This window comes from Dipodomys ordii, unplaced genomic scaffold, assembly GCF_000151885.1.
Source record: "Dipodomys ordii isolate 6190 unplaced genomic scaffold, Dord_2.0 Scaffold43, whole genome shotgun sequence".
Taxonomy (NCBI): Eukaryota; Metazoa; Chordata; class Mammalia; order Rodentia; family Heteromyidae; genus Dipodomys; species Dipodomys ordii.
Window position 1 is genome coordinate 5946691 of NW_012267259.1, and position 15909 is coordinate 5962599.

A 15909-nucleotide genomic window follows, 5' to 3' on the forward strand; every position below is an offset into this window, starting at 1 on the left:
TGCCAATTAAGCTCTCCCTAGAAAGACCCACCTGAACTTGAACTTCCCAGTTCTCAATACAATTCTGACCTTACCTTTTCCTTTCTGAAAAATTCCAAAGCTTCAGAAGTGGCTATTTCTCTCATTTTGGTCAGCAACAAATTCTACTTTGTCTTATCAGAAGGCTATGTTGTTGATGCTTGGAAAACCAATACTGGAAAGAACAGATGAAGCATGTAGAGTAGATACCACTACTACATAGTACCTACTACATGGGTACCTACCACTCAGTAACTCCTAGGAATGCTGGGAGTCCATTATTTTGGGATTAGGACTCTATTTGTGCAACTACAAAGATGGAACTCTCAGAATATAATCGGTGATCTTCTTCCACGTGTCTCTGCACTTGGCATTATAAATCCAAATGTTGAAGTTAACTTACCTGACACTCTCTCAAAGGCTCATTTCCCAGAGAGTTGCTGGATTCTAGGGATCCCTACACAGTTCATGACCCTACTTTTCACAGTGAATCCATTTGCATATAATGTAACCACAGTCCTAAACCAAAAAGGAATTCCAGATTTTGACAGCCTGTGTGTCTCACTGAACTCACCTGCTTCCTCATCTGTAAAATGACACTGAAAATTTCCTAATGAACAGAGAGACATTGCGGGGGTCACACTTTTAATGCCTGGCATGAAGCAAATTCTTGGGAAATTGTGGTTATAAATTTTGGTTACAATTACTAACACATAGAATAATTCTTGTTTATAGCTTCAGTCCTTGACTTTACAACAAGGCCTGGCACATCATAAACAGTAAAATATGTTTTAAATACACAAATGGATTATTATAACTGTCATTTTAACTTCACTTACCCAAACACGTACTCTGTAAGTTCTGGGCCATTCATATTTGCATATTTTGTGGGGGTCCCGCCATGGGGCCTGAACTCTGGGCCTGGGCCTTGTCCCTCAGCTCTTCAGCTCAAGGCTAGCACTCTACCACTTGAGCCACAGTGCCACTTCTGGCTTTTTTTTTCTTTTTGCTTATGTGGTGCTGAGGAATCGAACCCAGGGCCTCATGCATGCAAGGCAAGTGCTCTACCACTGAGCCGCCTTCCCAGCCCCTATTTGCACATTTTGTAACTGAGTCTCCTTTGAGCAAGACATTCTCTATCATCCAATGCCTGACCTTCTGTCTCTGGGTTTGACCTCTGGCTCTTCTACACAACTAATGCTTGCTGTATTTCCATGTTTCCAATTAAGCACAACTTCTAGGAAACCTTCTGTGAGAACCAACAGACTGGCTGGTTCAGGCTGACAGAGGTGCTGTCATGGCCACCTGCCACGTCCACACTCATTCAGTACTTCATGGAGTATTTAATATCAGGTCATTTCCATGGCTGTTAAACTCTAAGACTGTAGTAACTGGGCCCCTTCAAAATGTTATTCACAGAGCCTCGCATATTCAGGCACTCAAATCCAGATACGGCCTTTCACATCACAGCATAAATGGATCTTGGGATTGTGCTTGGAGAGGATTTCCTGCTGGTACTTACACAATCCAAGATGGCTACAGCATCATTAGGTGATCTAATCTCATGTATGTGCTCTGTCTCTGATCTAAATGCCACTGTACCGCACATGACTATATTTTAAAGGGTGGAAAGACATACTTTCAATTAGTTATTGTTCACTAAACTCCTCCAGCTTTGTTGGATGTGTGTGTGTGTGTGTGTGTGTGTGTGCATGTGTGTGCCAGTCCTGGATCTTAAATTCAGTGTCTGGTGCTGTCCCTGAGCTTTTATGCTCAAGGCTAGACCTCTACCACTTGAGCCACAGCTCTATTTCTGATTAATTAGAGATTAGTTACAGGTGTGAGTTAACTTGTATCCAGCCTCTGTTGGATGTTTTAAACCAACTTCCATTTTACCTACATCTTGCTGTAGCACAGGGACCAGCTCTTCTCATATCAAAAATTCTAGAAACAAGTCAGGTGCTGGTTGCTCACACCTGTAATCCTAGCTACTTCAGGAGGCTGAGATCTGAAGATCGTGGTTCAAAGCCAGCCAGGGAAGGAAACTCTGTGAGACTCTTATCTCCAAACAACCACTAGAAAACCAGAATGGCACTGTGGCTCAAGCGGTAGAGGGCTTGTCTTGAGCCAAAGAGCTCAGGGACAGTGTCCAAGCCCAGAGTTCAAGCCCCATGAAATTCTAGAAACAATATATTTTCTCTAAGTTAATTTTTTTAAGACATATAATTTGAAAAATGATTTTTATCTTTGGCATTTGTTCCTAATCCCTTCTTGTCTAGCATGATCCTTACCAATTTGTCCTGGCGACATCACACTGAAATCTGATTAGCACCAGATTACAGTATGGCAGCTTTTTTTTTTTTTAAGTCTTATAAACCCAATCCTAGGCAGTAGTTCAACTGATCTCCTAAGGGGGCTTCTTAGGAAAGCCAGTGCATTGGGATGCTGAGGTGGCAGGCAGAGGAGTTAACTTGTGCAAAGACTTGCCCAAGCCTGGCAAGCCGAGCATCTGCTTCTTGGCCTCACAAGTGAAACAATCCAATAATTACAGTCCTTGGTGCTTTTTTTTCTACCTCAGGAAACATTTTGCAACTAACTAGCAATTTCCAAAAATATGGCTCAAGCAACACATTTCCTTATCTCTTCGTGTAGGAGAGGGTGTGAACTGCTAGGAGACAGGGGCTCCTTATTTATCGCATGGGGTTCTGGCAAGGTCCTCCTGAGGACAGCTTTTAATTGGCTAAGTTTGTGATATGTAGGGCTGGGGCTTTGAAACTAACCTTCATAAGGAGCTGAGGCCCTGTTTCCAAGTCCTCTCATTAAGAACAAATCAAAATAGATCTGATGTGGGCAGGGAGAGGGATCCAAAGGGAAGGAGGGCAAATAAATAATTTCACATTTCCATCTCCCTCCCTACCCCCCTCTCCTCTCCCTACCTCCCACCCCCTCTGGAGGCTGAGGAGTATGCTTTCCATTTTTCAGTGATCCCAGGTTTTTGGAACTTAATCAGCAAGAAAGATGAGGATTCCAGGTGATCAACCCACTCATCACTATAAAAAGTAGCAGGTGGCCAGGTGTGGGAACTATAAATGCGATCATCAGTATCAGCCTCCAGTGTTTGTATAATGATGGTACCTACCCAACAAGATTGCTGAAACCACCACTTTGCTTACACCAAAGAGAAAAATAATATTAAAATAAAATCAGACTAAACTCTATTGAGGGGTCAGCCACCCCCCCCCTCCCCAAACATGAGTTGGGGCCCAAGTTTGAGGCCATATGGAAGCTGGATGCTTCCCTAGATTCAGCCAGCCCTATCTTCTCAATTCCAAGGCTTCCTAGCCATAGCAATTGTTGTCAAGTGTCAGTGAGTGTGAAAACCACCTTTGAGCTTGTTCAGAGGATAGCTTCTCAGTTTTAATTTGACAACTGCCTATTCCAAGCAGTCTTCCCTGGTTTCTGTGTCCTGTCCCACGATTCCCTTGATGACTGAAAGCAAGTAGCCTCATCTGTCTTCTCACTTTCTCTTGAGATCACTATACCCGACCGATGACATTCATCCTAAGACAAATTTGGCAGAATTGGAAACTTCTGGAGTATTTTTCAAATCTCTATTCTGAGAACTGTTTCATCTGGGATGGCTCTGTTTCCCCAGCGCTTGAAGGAACATTGAACTACAGATCCATGCTAAGTCTCCTCTGGGTCACTAGTCCCAGAAACCCAAAATGCAGGAAAATAAGGTAGAATCAAGAGTAGGACACTGAAATGTAGTGGTTTATGAGGGTGAGCCAAGGGGGTGTTAGAATTAAACCTTGACAGTTCATAGCAACACTCTCCCTCATCTTTCTTTTAAGAAACAAAAGTTAAGAGATGGTGACCATTGGGGATTATGGTGATTGAAAAAAAATAGTGATGAGAGTTTTTTCCCATTGGGTTTTTTTTTAAGTAGGTTCAATTTGGCTGCTGAGATCTTTTATTTTTCTTTGTGAAGATGTAGGCTTTGTCATTTCAAAGTTACATTCAAAGCATTGGTGAAACAAAATACTTAAATCACATAAAAATATGAGTATGTTTTAATCAACAAGGTTGTATTGGTTAAGGCATATGGAAATGAGCAGTATTTCCATTCTTGACTCATGTAGTTGAATAAATAAGGTGCTTTAAGTGCCACAGTAACAGGTGTAATTACTGAGGGTTGTTTGATAAGACTTGGTAAAGCCTTTTTTGATATACTTCCCAGAAGCTAGAAAAATGAATGACTCTAATGACTGGGTAGAAAAGCCTTTGACTAGTCAGGTGGTTTCTAATTCTGTGCTTTTTATCAGCACTGAAGAGGACGTAATCGAATTGTCAGCTGAGAGATCATTACACGTAATTTTTGATGATAGATCACACATAACCTCAAAGGGACTTAGAGAATCGAGGGTTACTGCGATAACAGAATTCTTTCTGTTCCCACCTACATGTTTATGTGAATGAGGTTTCTCAGTGCATCTGATAGTAAAAAGACAGCCGGAACTGAACTTATGCTGAAAATGTTTTACTAAATTTCTATCCATGAGCACCAAAAAAAAATTGAACAGCTTAATTCTTTTACAGGTTCAATCCGGTTCCATCTGGCTCAAACTGGCTTGATCCGGTTGAAACTGGTTGGATCCGGTTCAAACTGGTCTGACCCGGCTCAATCCAGTTAGATCCGGCTCGAACCGGTTCATACCAGTTCAATCCGGTTTAATCCGGCTCAGTCTCGATCCAGTTGAAACTGGTTGCATTCGGTTCAAACCGGTTAGAGCTGGTTTGAGCCAGTCAAACCAGTAAGATATGGTCAAATCTGGCTCGAACAGGTTCATACTGGTTCAATATGGCTCAAGTTGGCTTGATCTGGTTGAAACTGGTTAGATCTGGTTTAGACCGGTTAGAGCCGGTCTAAACCGGTTTAAATCAGCTTGAACCGGATCATACCAGTTCAATCGGGTCTATCCGGTTTAATCCGGCTCAAACCAGTTGAAACTGGTCACGTCCGGCTCAAACCAGTTAGAGCCAGTTCAAACCGGTCAGATCCGGTTCAAACCGGTTTGGACTGGCTCGAACCGGTTCAATCCGGCCCAAACTGCCTGGATCCGGTTGAAACTGATTTGAGCCAGTTCAAACAGGTCAGACCTGGCTCAATCCGCTTAGATCCCGCTTGAACCAGTTCATAGCAGTTCAATCCTGTTCAAACTGGATCCACCAGATGGAGCTGGTTCAAATCAGGTCCTCAAACTGGTTCCATCCAACCCCATATCACTTTGTCCCGGGTCAAACCGGTTCGATCTGGTTCACTTCTATTTGGCACAAGATACTTTTCTCCATAGATTTTGCTTATGGCTAAGGATTCTCATCAATCCTTACACTGTATGTGCTACTTAGGTTATTTCGCTTAGTTCTGTATTAGTAGAAATTGGGAATAGTCTTATTAAAGTGTTATAGCATCCCAGTGACATAAAATAAAAAAAAATAAGCCTATTTCATACACGTTTTTGGTACACATGTGTTTGTTAGTGTGATAAAGGCATTTAATATAGGAATATACTACATTAGAACAAGTATTCACTAGAAGTGAATACAACTTTTGGGAGAAGTCTGATATGTAAAGGAATTAAGAAGTTGCTTCACTTCAAAATGTCTGCACTTCCAAAATGTCAGAAATTGTATATGCTTGAACTTCAAACGAGCTTTAAACTTCCAGTGTAAAATTAAGATGTCACATTAGAAATATGCAGTGTGCAAGAGGGTACCTAGTTGTTGTTGTTTGCACACATGCATGTGCACTAGACATAGGACTTGAAATCAGGGCCTAACCGGAGCTTCTTTTGCTAAGGCTAGCACTCTTGGGCCACAAGTCCACCTCTGGCTTTTTTTGTGTGGGTGGTTACTGGAGATAAGGAACTTTCTTGCCTGGGCTGGCTTTGAACAGAGTTATCAGATTTTAGCCTCCTGAGAAGCTAGAATTATAGGCATGAATCACCAGTGCCTGGATGTTATTAATTCTTATATAATAATGCTCTTCTCGACACTTTGTGATTTAACACAATTCTTTAACTTGCTTCTGACTCTGGTTAGCTGGAAGGTTCTTCTATATGCTTTGGGTAAAGCAGGAAGTACAAATGCCTAGAAGTGATGTAGTCCAAGATGGCTCCATTGCTGTGTCTAGAAGTTGATGCTGACCATGGGCTGTTCAACATGGCCTGTCATGATCCAGCAGATTAGACCTCACATCTTTTTTTTGGGGGGTGGGGGGGGTCCAGTCGTGGGGCCTGAACTCTGGGCCTGGGTGCTATCCCTCAGCTCTTCAGCTCAAGGCTAGCGCTCTACCACTTGAGCCACAGCGCCACTTCCGGCTTTTTTTCTTTTTGCTTATGTGGTGCTGAGGAGTCGAACCCAGGGCCTCAGGCATGCAAGGCAAGCGCTCTACCACTGAGCCACCTTCCCAGCCCTGACCTCACTTCTTTCACATGTACTTAGAGAAAGCCTAGAGATCAATTGAAGTTTAGTCTCTATGTTTCACATCTTTGCTTCCATTCTATTATTTTAAAAGATAATGCTGAAAATTGAACTCAGGGCTCTATACATGTTGGACACTGGTCTGCCACTAAGTTAAAAACCCAGCTGTCTTTATTCTAATATTTTATTTACTTTATTCTAATATTTGTTGGGGGATCTATGAAACAGACCTCAGATCATGATTGGAGGCAATGGTGTCATGTGGCAGAGGAGCGAGAATACAGCAACGGGGCCTTCCTTTGGCATTTCAACTTCACTTGCAGTGGACAAACTTTGGGTTCATATACAAGCAAATTTGGAATCTCTGCCTGGTCAGCGAGCCCTACCTGATCAGACAGCCTGCAGCGGCCACTCTCCCATGTACTCCCAAATTTTCCATCAGTGGAACTTAGAAAAACTTAATCATGTTTTGGTGCGTGGTCTCATCTTGAGATGAGGGGCCTGTGCAACTTGAGTCTGGATGGATATGCAGAAGCAAGAAACAAAGGGTAGGGTTGGATTACTGGATCTGTGGACCAACAGTGCCTTGCAAGTTAACTTCTTTAAGGTGCCTAAGGAAGTTCTTCAAGCAGGAAAAAATACCACTCCTACTGCCAAGTTTGGCAGGCTTGGGAGTTCTATATATCTAGCTCTACTAGAATGCTCTCATATGAATATCCAGGGTCCTTTTCCTTCCTGATTATATTTTCCTTCTTTTTTTTCCCCAGCACTATTCAACATAGCCAAGACATGGAATCAGGCCAGATGCTCCTCAATGGGCGAATGGATCAAGAAAATGTGATATATATATATATATATATATATATATATACACATATATATATATGACATGGAATTTCATGCATTCATCAGAAAGAATGATATTATACCATTCATTCATAAGGAAATGAAAAAATTCTATTAGGTGACATAAGACAGACCTAGAGAAACAAATCTTGCATGGTTTCCCTCATTTGTGGTAGCTAGAATGCACCTAGAAATCTGTAAGTAAACATGTTGGATAGTATGCAAGTGATTTCAAATGAATTAACTGAAGTATAATAGACTCTATGGGGAGCTCTAATAGTGCAATTTTAGAAAGTCGAAGTCCAGAAAAAATAAGCACCAAGAAGTAGGTACTTGAAACAGGGGCCAAAGGGTAGACAAATGAAGGGGAAAGGGACAGGGTAGAAAACAGTCAAGAATTCATTGTATATATCACAAAATTAATAAAAGAAGGGAAGGGGTGGGCTGAGGGGGTGAATTTGTTGAAGGAGTGACACTGATCAATATGCGTTATATTCCAATAGTACTTCCTTTGTACAAGTACTTAAAGATAATAAAATGTTTACAAAATATCTTTAAGCTGTGACATGAACAGTTTCCAATTCAACATGTCAGTGTATGACTACAATGCTTCGTGATCAGTGTCACCCCGTCGCACCCAATCCCATACCATACGCATATTGAATATCATCACTGTATACTTTAACAAAGGAGACCCCTGCCTTAGAGTTGGAGATTCAGTTTGCCTTATAATTCAGCCATCTATTGGATAAGGTATTTTCTCCCTCCCTTCCTCCTTCCCTCCCTCCCTCTCTCCCTTCCTTCCTTCCTTCCTTCCTTCCTTCCTTCCTTCTTTCAAAGGAAACTGCTGCTGCAGGATTAAAACAAGTATTTTTCTTGGTGACAGCTTTCAGATCTTTTAAGGGGATATTGAACAGGGAATTTAAAACCCCATGTTTATTGCATTTTCCCCCCACATTCTCTAGCACAATTAGCAATAACCCATCACTCCCACTGTATTTCTCATTTTGAATCAGCTGTTCTATATGAGTATCTCCTTGCCTTCCATTAGAGCCTGGTTATAGTCATCTACAAGAAAATATTGAATAAATGTTCTCCTGGGGTGTGCCACGCAGCTAGTAAGACATGTTTATTAATATCTTTAAGCCTAAGCACATCAGAGAATGGTACCCCTTCCAGAAAAGCTAGAACCAATTCAGAAAACTCATCCAGTTTAGAGAACAACATCCTATTGTACAAAAGCATTCTCAAGGCAGCTGGTTAAGCCATTTTCAACAAATCTACTGTCCTTGATACCCAGGCTGTAGCCAGCAGAAGAACCACTGGGATCTTGTCCTGACTTAGAGATCCAGAGAGCTGGATCCTGAGCCAACTTGTCTCTGAGTTGGATGGTGTGGACATTCTGCTCTGAGTCCTGTTCACAGAGCACAGCTCGTATGTGGAAAGGAGCACAGGGAAGGGAGCATCAGCTTGCAGATACAGCCATGCCTGGGCCATGAGTCCTCAGTGTTCTCCACTGTCCATGTGACAGTCCAGACTGACTGGTCCCCAAACAGCTGTCCTCCATTTGTTGCCCCTTCATTTACACACCTGCTGCCAGTGGTTAGGCCACCTGGAAGTGCTGCTTTGGTGTTCCACTGCACCTGTGATTGTCTGCCTTCCTTTTCCTCTGCAGGAATTTTTATTTTATTTACTTGTTGGTCATGGGGTTTGAACTCTGGGCCTGGGCGCTGTCCCTCAGCTCTTCAGCTCAAGGTGAGCGCTCTACCACTTGAGCCACAGCACCACTTCCAGTTTTCTGAGTGGTTTATTGGAGATTCGGAATTTCTTCCCCAGGCTGGATTTGAACTGTGTTCCTCGGATCTCAGCCTCTTGAGTAGGTAGGATTATAGGCTTGAGCCACGGGTGTCTGGCTATCTGTAGGAATTTTATTCTCCCTCCTCAAGGTTCACTTCGATGTCAATCACTGATCTCATTGTGAAGTCTCTTCTAACTCTGCTCTTTCCCCAGTGCTTACACATTGATGGTACAGCTCTCCCTTCTCAGAGCACCCTGGCCACATCTTCATTGGAACACAGTCCCCTTTTCCTCCACCATCAACTCCCCCCCCCCAGGACTGTGTTCCTCCTACTCCACCCTAACCTGGGTGCCAAAACTGTGCCCCTCCCCCTTCCTTTCCTGGAGACAGAATCCTTCCCACCCCACCCCTCCCAAGACTGTCAGCTTCTAAGGGAGGGAGCTTCTAATGTTCGGATCATTGTTCTATTGGCCATACCACTGGACAGGTTTTCAGGATGAGTAACAATTTGATCAGTCCAGTAGGCCTTGTAAAGTAGGTCAGTAAAGGGGCACCAAATCCAATTCTTTTCTAGGAAAAGAATTCTAGAAAAAGGACAAACTGAGAAGAGACCAACTTTTCCTCCAGGCTGGGTCATTAAGCTGTGTGGCCTTGAGAAATTCACAAAGAGGAACTTCCAAAGTGTTTTAAGTGTTGAGTTGGGGGGGGTAATAAGAAAGTCTCTTTATTAGCTGGCTTTTGTGTGTTGGCTGTATCAGAGAATTAATGTCTCAAGATCTTTTCTCAAAGGTGATACCCTTCTTGGGCCAACACTTGAGATACACGTGCTGTTGCATTAACTTTGGTTTCAACCATCCCTTTGAAAGGTAGACAATTCCTTGTCAGCCTTTTCTGTATTTAAATCTTATCTTGATCACTCACTGGACACATTGTCTTGAAAACCTGGGCTGATATCCCTGGGTTTTATGTTTCTCTGAAAATGTCATCATATTCTTGTGAAATAAAAGCTGCTTATTAATTTCAGCTTTCACATTATGCAGCAAAATTTTAGCTCCCTCCTTTTTAATTGTTTTTATTAATTTCAGAATCTAGGGTGCAATGTCCTAGATTCTAGCTTTTCCTCTGCTGTTGGTCTAACAATTTCTCTAAATCTTATTGTTTTCATCTATGATGTAGACATAGGCTCCAGATTACAGAATTATGGGGATTAAATAAAAATAATGTGCAGGGGCTGGGGGTTTAGCCCAGCGGAAGGGCGCCAAGGCCCTGGGCTCAGTCCTCAGCCCTGGAAAAAGGAAAAAAAAGAATGTGCAAACCAAGTTTGGAAGAGGAAAAAAATACTATGTTTAAATAATGATTGGGTACCATAAGATGTATATTTTGATGTATGCCTAAAATAAGTGCTCAAAAAGTCCCAGTGTGTCTTTCACTTTTACTTGTTTGTATTTATTTCTGCAGATTTTAAGCTTTTTTTTAATTATAAATTTGCCTTCTTCCTTATAACAACACAGTGGCCTTTTGATTTGTGGTCTAGGATCACCAGATGTGAGGGTCCTGGTTTTTGTTCTTCACTGGATGGTATGATCTTGCAGAAGCCAGACGGTGGAAAAGATATTTCTGAATTAAAGAGAAGGCAGCCTGACATTGTGAAGGCTTAGAAGCAGACTTTGGGGCATTGGATTGTCTGGTTGGAAGGAAGCCTGCAGAAGCTGGTAGAGCAGGGGAGGAACTCATTAGCAAGGGTGGTGGCAAGCCTACAATCCCAAAACTGGAGCCATATTCTGAATAAGAAGGACATGTTTTAACTCAAGCCAGTGACGTCATCCTCTGAATTTCAGACACCACCAACAGTGTCAGCATCATGCTACATCCATTGGGCGAAAGTTTGCCTGACTGGCTTTGTTTCTGGCTACTTGCATGGCTCTAGCCCTTAGGGTTTTGCTTGGTCTCTAAGGTAGGAAGGGTCACATTGAGTTCTTAGATTTAACAGGATAATCCATGGAAACTGAACCTGAAAGAGATTAAGCCTCTGTCTGAACTTACACCATGGATGTTTGTTTCTAGATTTTTTTTCCCTGACATTGGGCAACTGGGAGTTTTGTTACATGCAAGAACAAAACATGAAATGTCAGCAACTTCTGGAGGATGCACAGATTAGTCTGGGTGATTTTTACTGCATGAGGGAAGAAAGGGAGAGGTGGCCAAGATTTATGAATAGAGGCCAAGTTTACAATCCTATCATTGGGGCTTGTAAGTTAGACAGGTCACCCAAGTGCTACTGAATCACCGGCATTTCGTGAGCCAACCGGAAATGACCAGCACCACATCATCCAGTTTACTCCCTGGTGTTCGGACTATGAATCCCACTTCACAGATGAGGACAACGGTGGGGTCAGGAACCTTGCTCAGAAGTGTGTATCTTAATGACCTATGTGGTGGCAATAACCCTGTATAATCTTATGCTTGTGACATGGTTAGGAAAGAAAGCTTCACTCCCCTTTCTGCTGGTAATGGCTGTCAGTGTGAACTTGAATATCTTTTGAAACAGTGATTGGTAAAAGCATATACAATCATCATGAGGGAAATGGATTTTTTTTTTCATCCAGGTGTCCTGTGTTCATGATGTTCATGATGCTTTGTAGATTTCAGAGGCTTATCCCTCCCATCATCCAGAATGTTCTCTATGTCTTATTGCCTCATAACCTTTTCCTACTGCTGTTCACCTCTTGCATGGCTTCCCACATGAATCCTTCTGTGGTCACAGTGGCTACCACAGGCCATGTTGCCTCCAGCATGTTTGTTACAACTGGTGTGCTGCCCAGGGTTCTGGGTGAGCAGAATGTCAAGAGCTCAGTTCATGAGTTGGGTTCTCTGGACCTCATGGGTCTTTTGCTATAGAATGTGCCTGTTGGCTTAGATTCTCCTTCAGATCCAAGTGGGAGCACAAAGATACTTCTATTCCAGGTAACTGAAAGCCACCATTAGTGCTAAAGAGGCCAGGCAAGGCTTTCTGGTATTGTTGCTTGGGGAAATAATGAAAATGTGAAAAATGTATCATGGCAAAAATTATGCTACCATTGCCTTCCCATAAACTTATGTCTTAATTTTGCAGATATATATGAGTGTTTTTTTTTAATCAATCATCTGTCCTGCCTGCTGAGTGTGCCTTACACCGGAGTCAGCTTTGCTGATGTATTGTCTTTCCTGGAATCCACCTCACAGTTGTGCTCCAGTATTGTTTGCTCCTGTCTCATGGCCATTATTGCTGGTCATCTAGACATGTCTGTCCTTTCCACACCAGCCATCCTACAGGCAAGGGTCTCTCAATGCCCACAGTGCCTTTGACCTAATCAGAACCCAGGAATAAAATTGTGGATGATTCATTTACTCAACAGAGCTTCTTCTCCTTTCTCTTCCTGCTTCTTATCTCTTTACTCTAAAAAATATCCTTCATTAAAGAGGGATAGACATTTGAGAAATACAACGAAAGGGAGGACTCGTAAGCATCTAGTCTATTTTTGGAACATTTGGTGCGTGGATATGACTTGCAAAGACATGGACCAAACCTGCTAACCAGACCCTACCTGAACTACCTACTTGCAGTGTGGCCCTACAACAGGAAAACAGGAGGAAATAAGAGTACCAGTGCTGATGTTCTAACTGGCTATGTGGCTTGTTGCCTTTGGTGGACGCTGGGTGAGGCATTCCTAGGAATCTTATGTATTACCTTTACAATGCTCTGTAATAAAAAAAAAATCCCAAAGAGTGATTTTTTTTCTTCTAAAAGGTGGGCCAGAATGAGAATCTGACTTTGCTAAGCACTCTGGTAGTTCTATCAGCCATCTGTAGAATAAGGTAGAAAACGAGAAGTGCAGGAATTCAAAGAAACTCTGCTGAAAAAGACACCCATGACAAAGGAGCCGCAAGGGCAGAAAGTGAACAGGAGATTGCATCTGCACGCAGCTAGTGGGAGGAGCATGTTTAAATGGGGAGCCCAACTGGCCCTTTGGAAGGCAGAGGAGTGGCCATGGAGCCCAATGTCCAGTCTCCCACTCCTGGTACCAGAACCACAGACCTGAGCTCGCCACATCGCCTCCACGTTCTCACGTTTATGATGGCTTCATCCACACTCACAAAGACAAGCAAAAGAAAACATGTATGTGTGTGTATCTCCTAATATTTCCTATTGTTCCGTCTTCTCTTCAAAGTTGCTCCCTTCCCCGCCATCCCCACCCCCCAAGAACAAGTGTTTTTCACCCAGGGGCTGGTTATGGTCGGAAACCTCAAGCCTGCTGGCTTGATTCTGCTGAGCATTTTGCCTCTGCACTTGGCACGTTTCTGTTTCCTCCTAGAATGTTCCTGCCAACACCAAAGCTATTTGACTTCTAAATATAGTGTAACAGATGTGAATGGAGACTGTATTATTTTCTGTGTTACACAAAGGGTCTTTCTTTTACCCAGAAAAGCCAGACATCAGACCAGTTCTGCTGAGGCTCAGCCACCTCAATGGGACTGGCTCAACTCCTTTTTTAAGCATTGGTTACTTTACATTCTTAACAGAGGGCCCTGAACAAGGGTGTAGACCCTAGAAACACAAATCCATTTTAAAGAGCTGAATGTGCTAACATGTATACATGTGGTTTTTTTCCCCTCTAGTGTGACTTTCTTTATTGACAAAGCATCTGCAATTCAAACATAAGTTTGATAGAGATTTTTTTCCACAGTACAATGCCTAATTTATGGATACTTGTTCTATTTGGGTATAGATTCAGTAGTACTTCAAACATCTGTTCAGAGGCAGGTAATCTGAATTAACCTGTCCTCTCTATGGCACCTGGCAGTTCCCTACAGTTGTACCAGTGCATACAAGCCACTGGGTAGTGACATATAACCTGCTTTTTCTGAACACTTGTGTAATCTGCTTTTTCTGAACACTTAATTGTGTTGTTCTTCAAGACTCATTTTAAATGGTCTCTCAGAAATATGTAGGTGACTGGCTCCACTTACTCTCCTAGGCCTCTCAAAACTGGCCATGCTTCTTTCTATCTGTGACAATGTGGATCTAAAGCTGGCCAGAAGGAGAAGCATGCTTAACAGAATGAGCTCTTCTGGCCAGAAGAGCCAACACATCTCTTACATTGCATGCAATGCAAGGGAGGGACCTTGGGCTAGTTCCAACCTAAGCACCCTGTTTACATCTTGCTTTCAAGCTCTCCCTTCAAGAGAATTATACAGGAGGTTTCCTAGGTTGGCAGTCAAGTGAAAAGTAACCTACAATCAAGTGCTAGGGCATAAATTTCACTTAGTTTTAAGAGAATGGATCAGATTATGAGATTACATGAGTCCCTAATTTCAACTTCTGTGGTTACTCTCTTCCTTCTTCATATCTAAGATTTGGACCTTGTAAACTTTTGGCTATTATTTTAATTATTATTAAAATTATTTTAATTATTATTATTAAAATTATTTTAATTATTATTATTATTATATTTTAATCTCTCCAGAAAGTCAAATTTATCCCTGAGAATGAAATAAAGCCAGAATTCATGTACTTTAACTTATCATGTGGTCCTTTAAAACACAGATTATATGAAACATTAAAAGTTACCCAACCTCATTTCCCCTTTTAGTAGTAGGTGTAGGATCAAATATAATAACTAAAAGACTAAGTGCTTGTGGCTCTTCTGTATATATTTAAAACACACAATAAGAACATAAGAACATGTCAAATCATTTAGAAGGTAAAAGGAGTTTTCAATCAAAATCTTTGGAAAATTCATAATATTTAAGTATCTGCAAAACAATCCAAACCAAAAAAAAAAAAAAACCCAAACTCCCCAAATTTGACTATGGTGATGAACCAAATGACATTATAACATTTTTTTTCTTCAGGTCACTAACTCCTATTAGAAAGAATACGAGAACAATACCGGAGACATCCCAAAATACCACACACCCCATTAAGAACATTCTTTTCTCATCTACCGTAGGCTTTCTTTTACATTGCAGACATCATTTTACATTTTACAGTGCAATGTTGAAACAGCCTCCAAGTTTTAGGAAGTAGATCGGTATCCATTCTATAAAAATAGTAACTTACAGTACATAACACTGAGTAATTTTAATTTGTACATCATTCCCCCTCCTGGAGGTGACATATGCTTGTACAAGACAAAAAGAAAAGCAAAACCAAACCCAAGCCACTGGTTGTTTACATCTGGATCTAAGAGCTAACAGTCAACCAGAAGTTGGGGGAGGGAGGAATTAAGGGTAGTTTTTAGGAAATATACAGTGTAATATTATTGTAGTTAACAGTATTCAGCTTTTAACAGTGATACAAAATAAATGATTTTAGGTTTTTTTTATTGAAAAGATCTAGCTGAGAATGTTCTGTCCAACCACCAACCAACTGATCCAAGAGATCATGGCTGACGACAGGCCTCTGTAACCTGTAGCACACACAACCAACACACTGGCACAGCTCACAGCTCTTCAAATGGCATGGCTCAGGTTGCATGCACATGAACTGTATTCCTTTGACTTGTTAATCCTCTATGGACAGTTTTCTTTTTGTTTTGCATGCATACCATTCCACTTTCATTAAGAGCATTTCTTCCTTGATTAACCATGAGCTTTGCCCTCCAATTTGTTTTGTGATTTTCTTTTTTTTTGTGATAATGTTTTGTTTGTTAAGTTGTCAATAACTCCAACACTTGGAAAATGAACTAGCGATGCAGTCTTTTAGAAGAAAACCCAGCTCTATG

At 41.7% G+C, this 15909-nt stretch overlaps 1 protein-coding gene across 2 annotated transcripts in view; it reads right to left on the bottom strand.

Annotated features, from left to right (window-relative positions):
• Positions 1-14818: 14818 nt before the first annotated feature.
• Positions 14819-15909, bottom strand: part of Tcf4 (transcription factor 4) — a 350212-nt gene continuing 349121 nt past the window's right edge. For both annotated transcript variants that reach the window (XR_001175170.1, XR_001175169.1), the window contains exon 20: positions 14819-15904. The gene's annotated coding sequence lies outside the window, so the exon portion shown is untranslated. The remainder of the gene's footprint in view (positions 15905-15909) is intronic.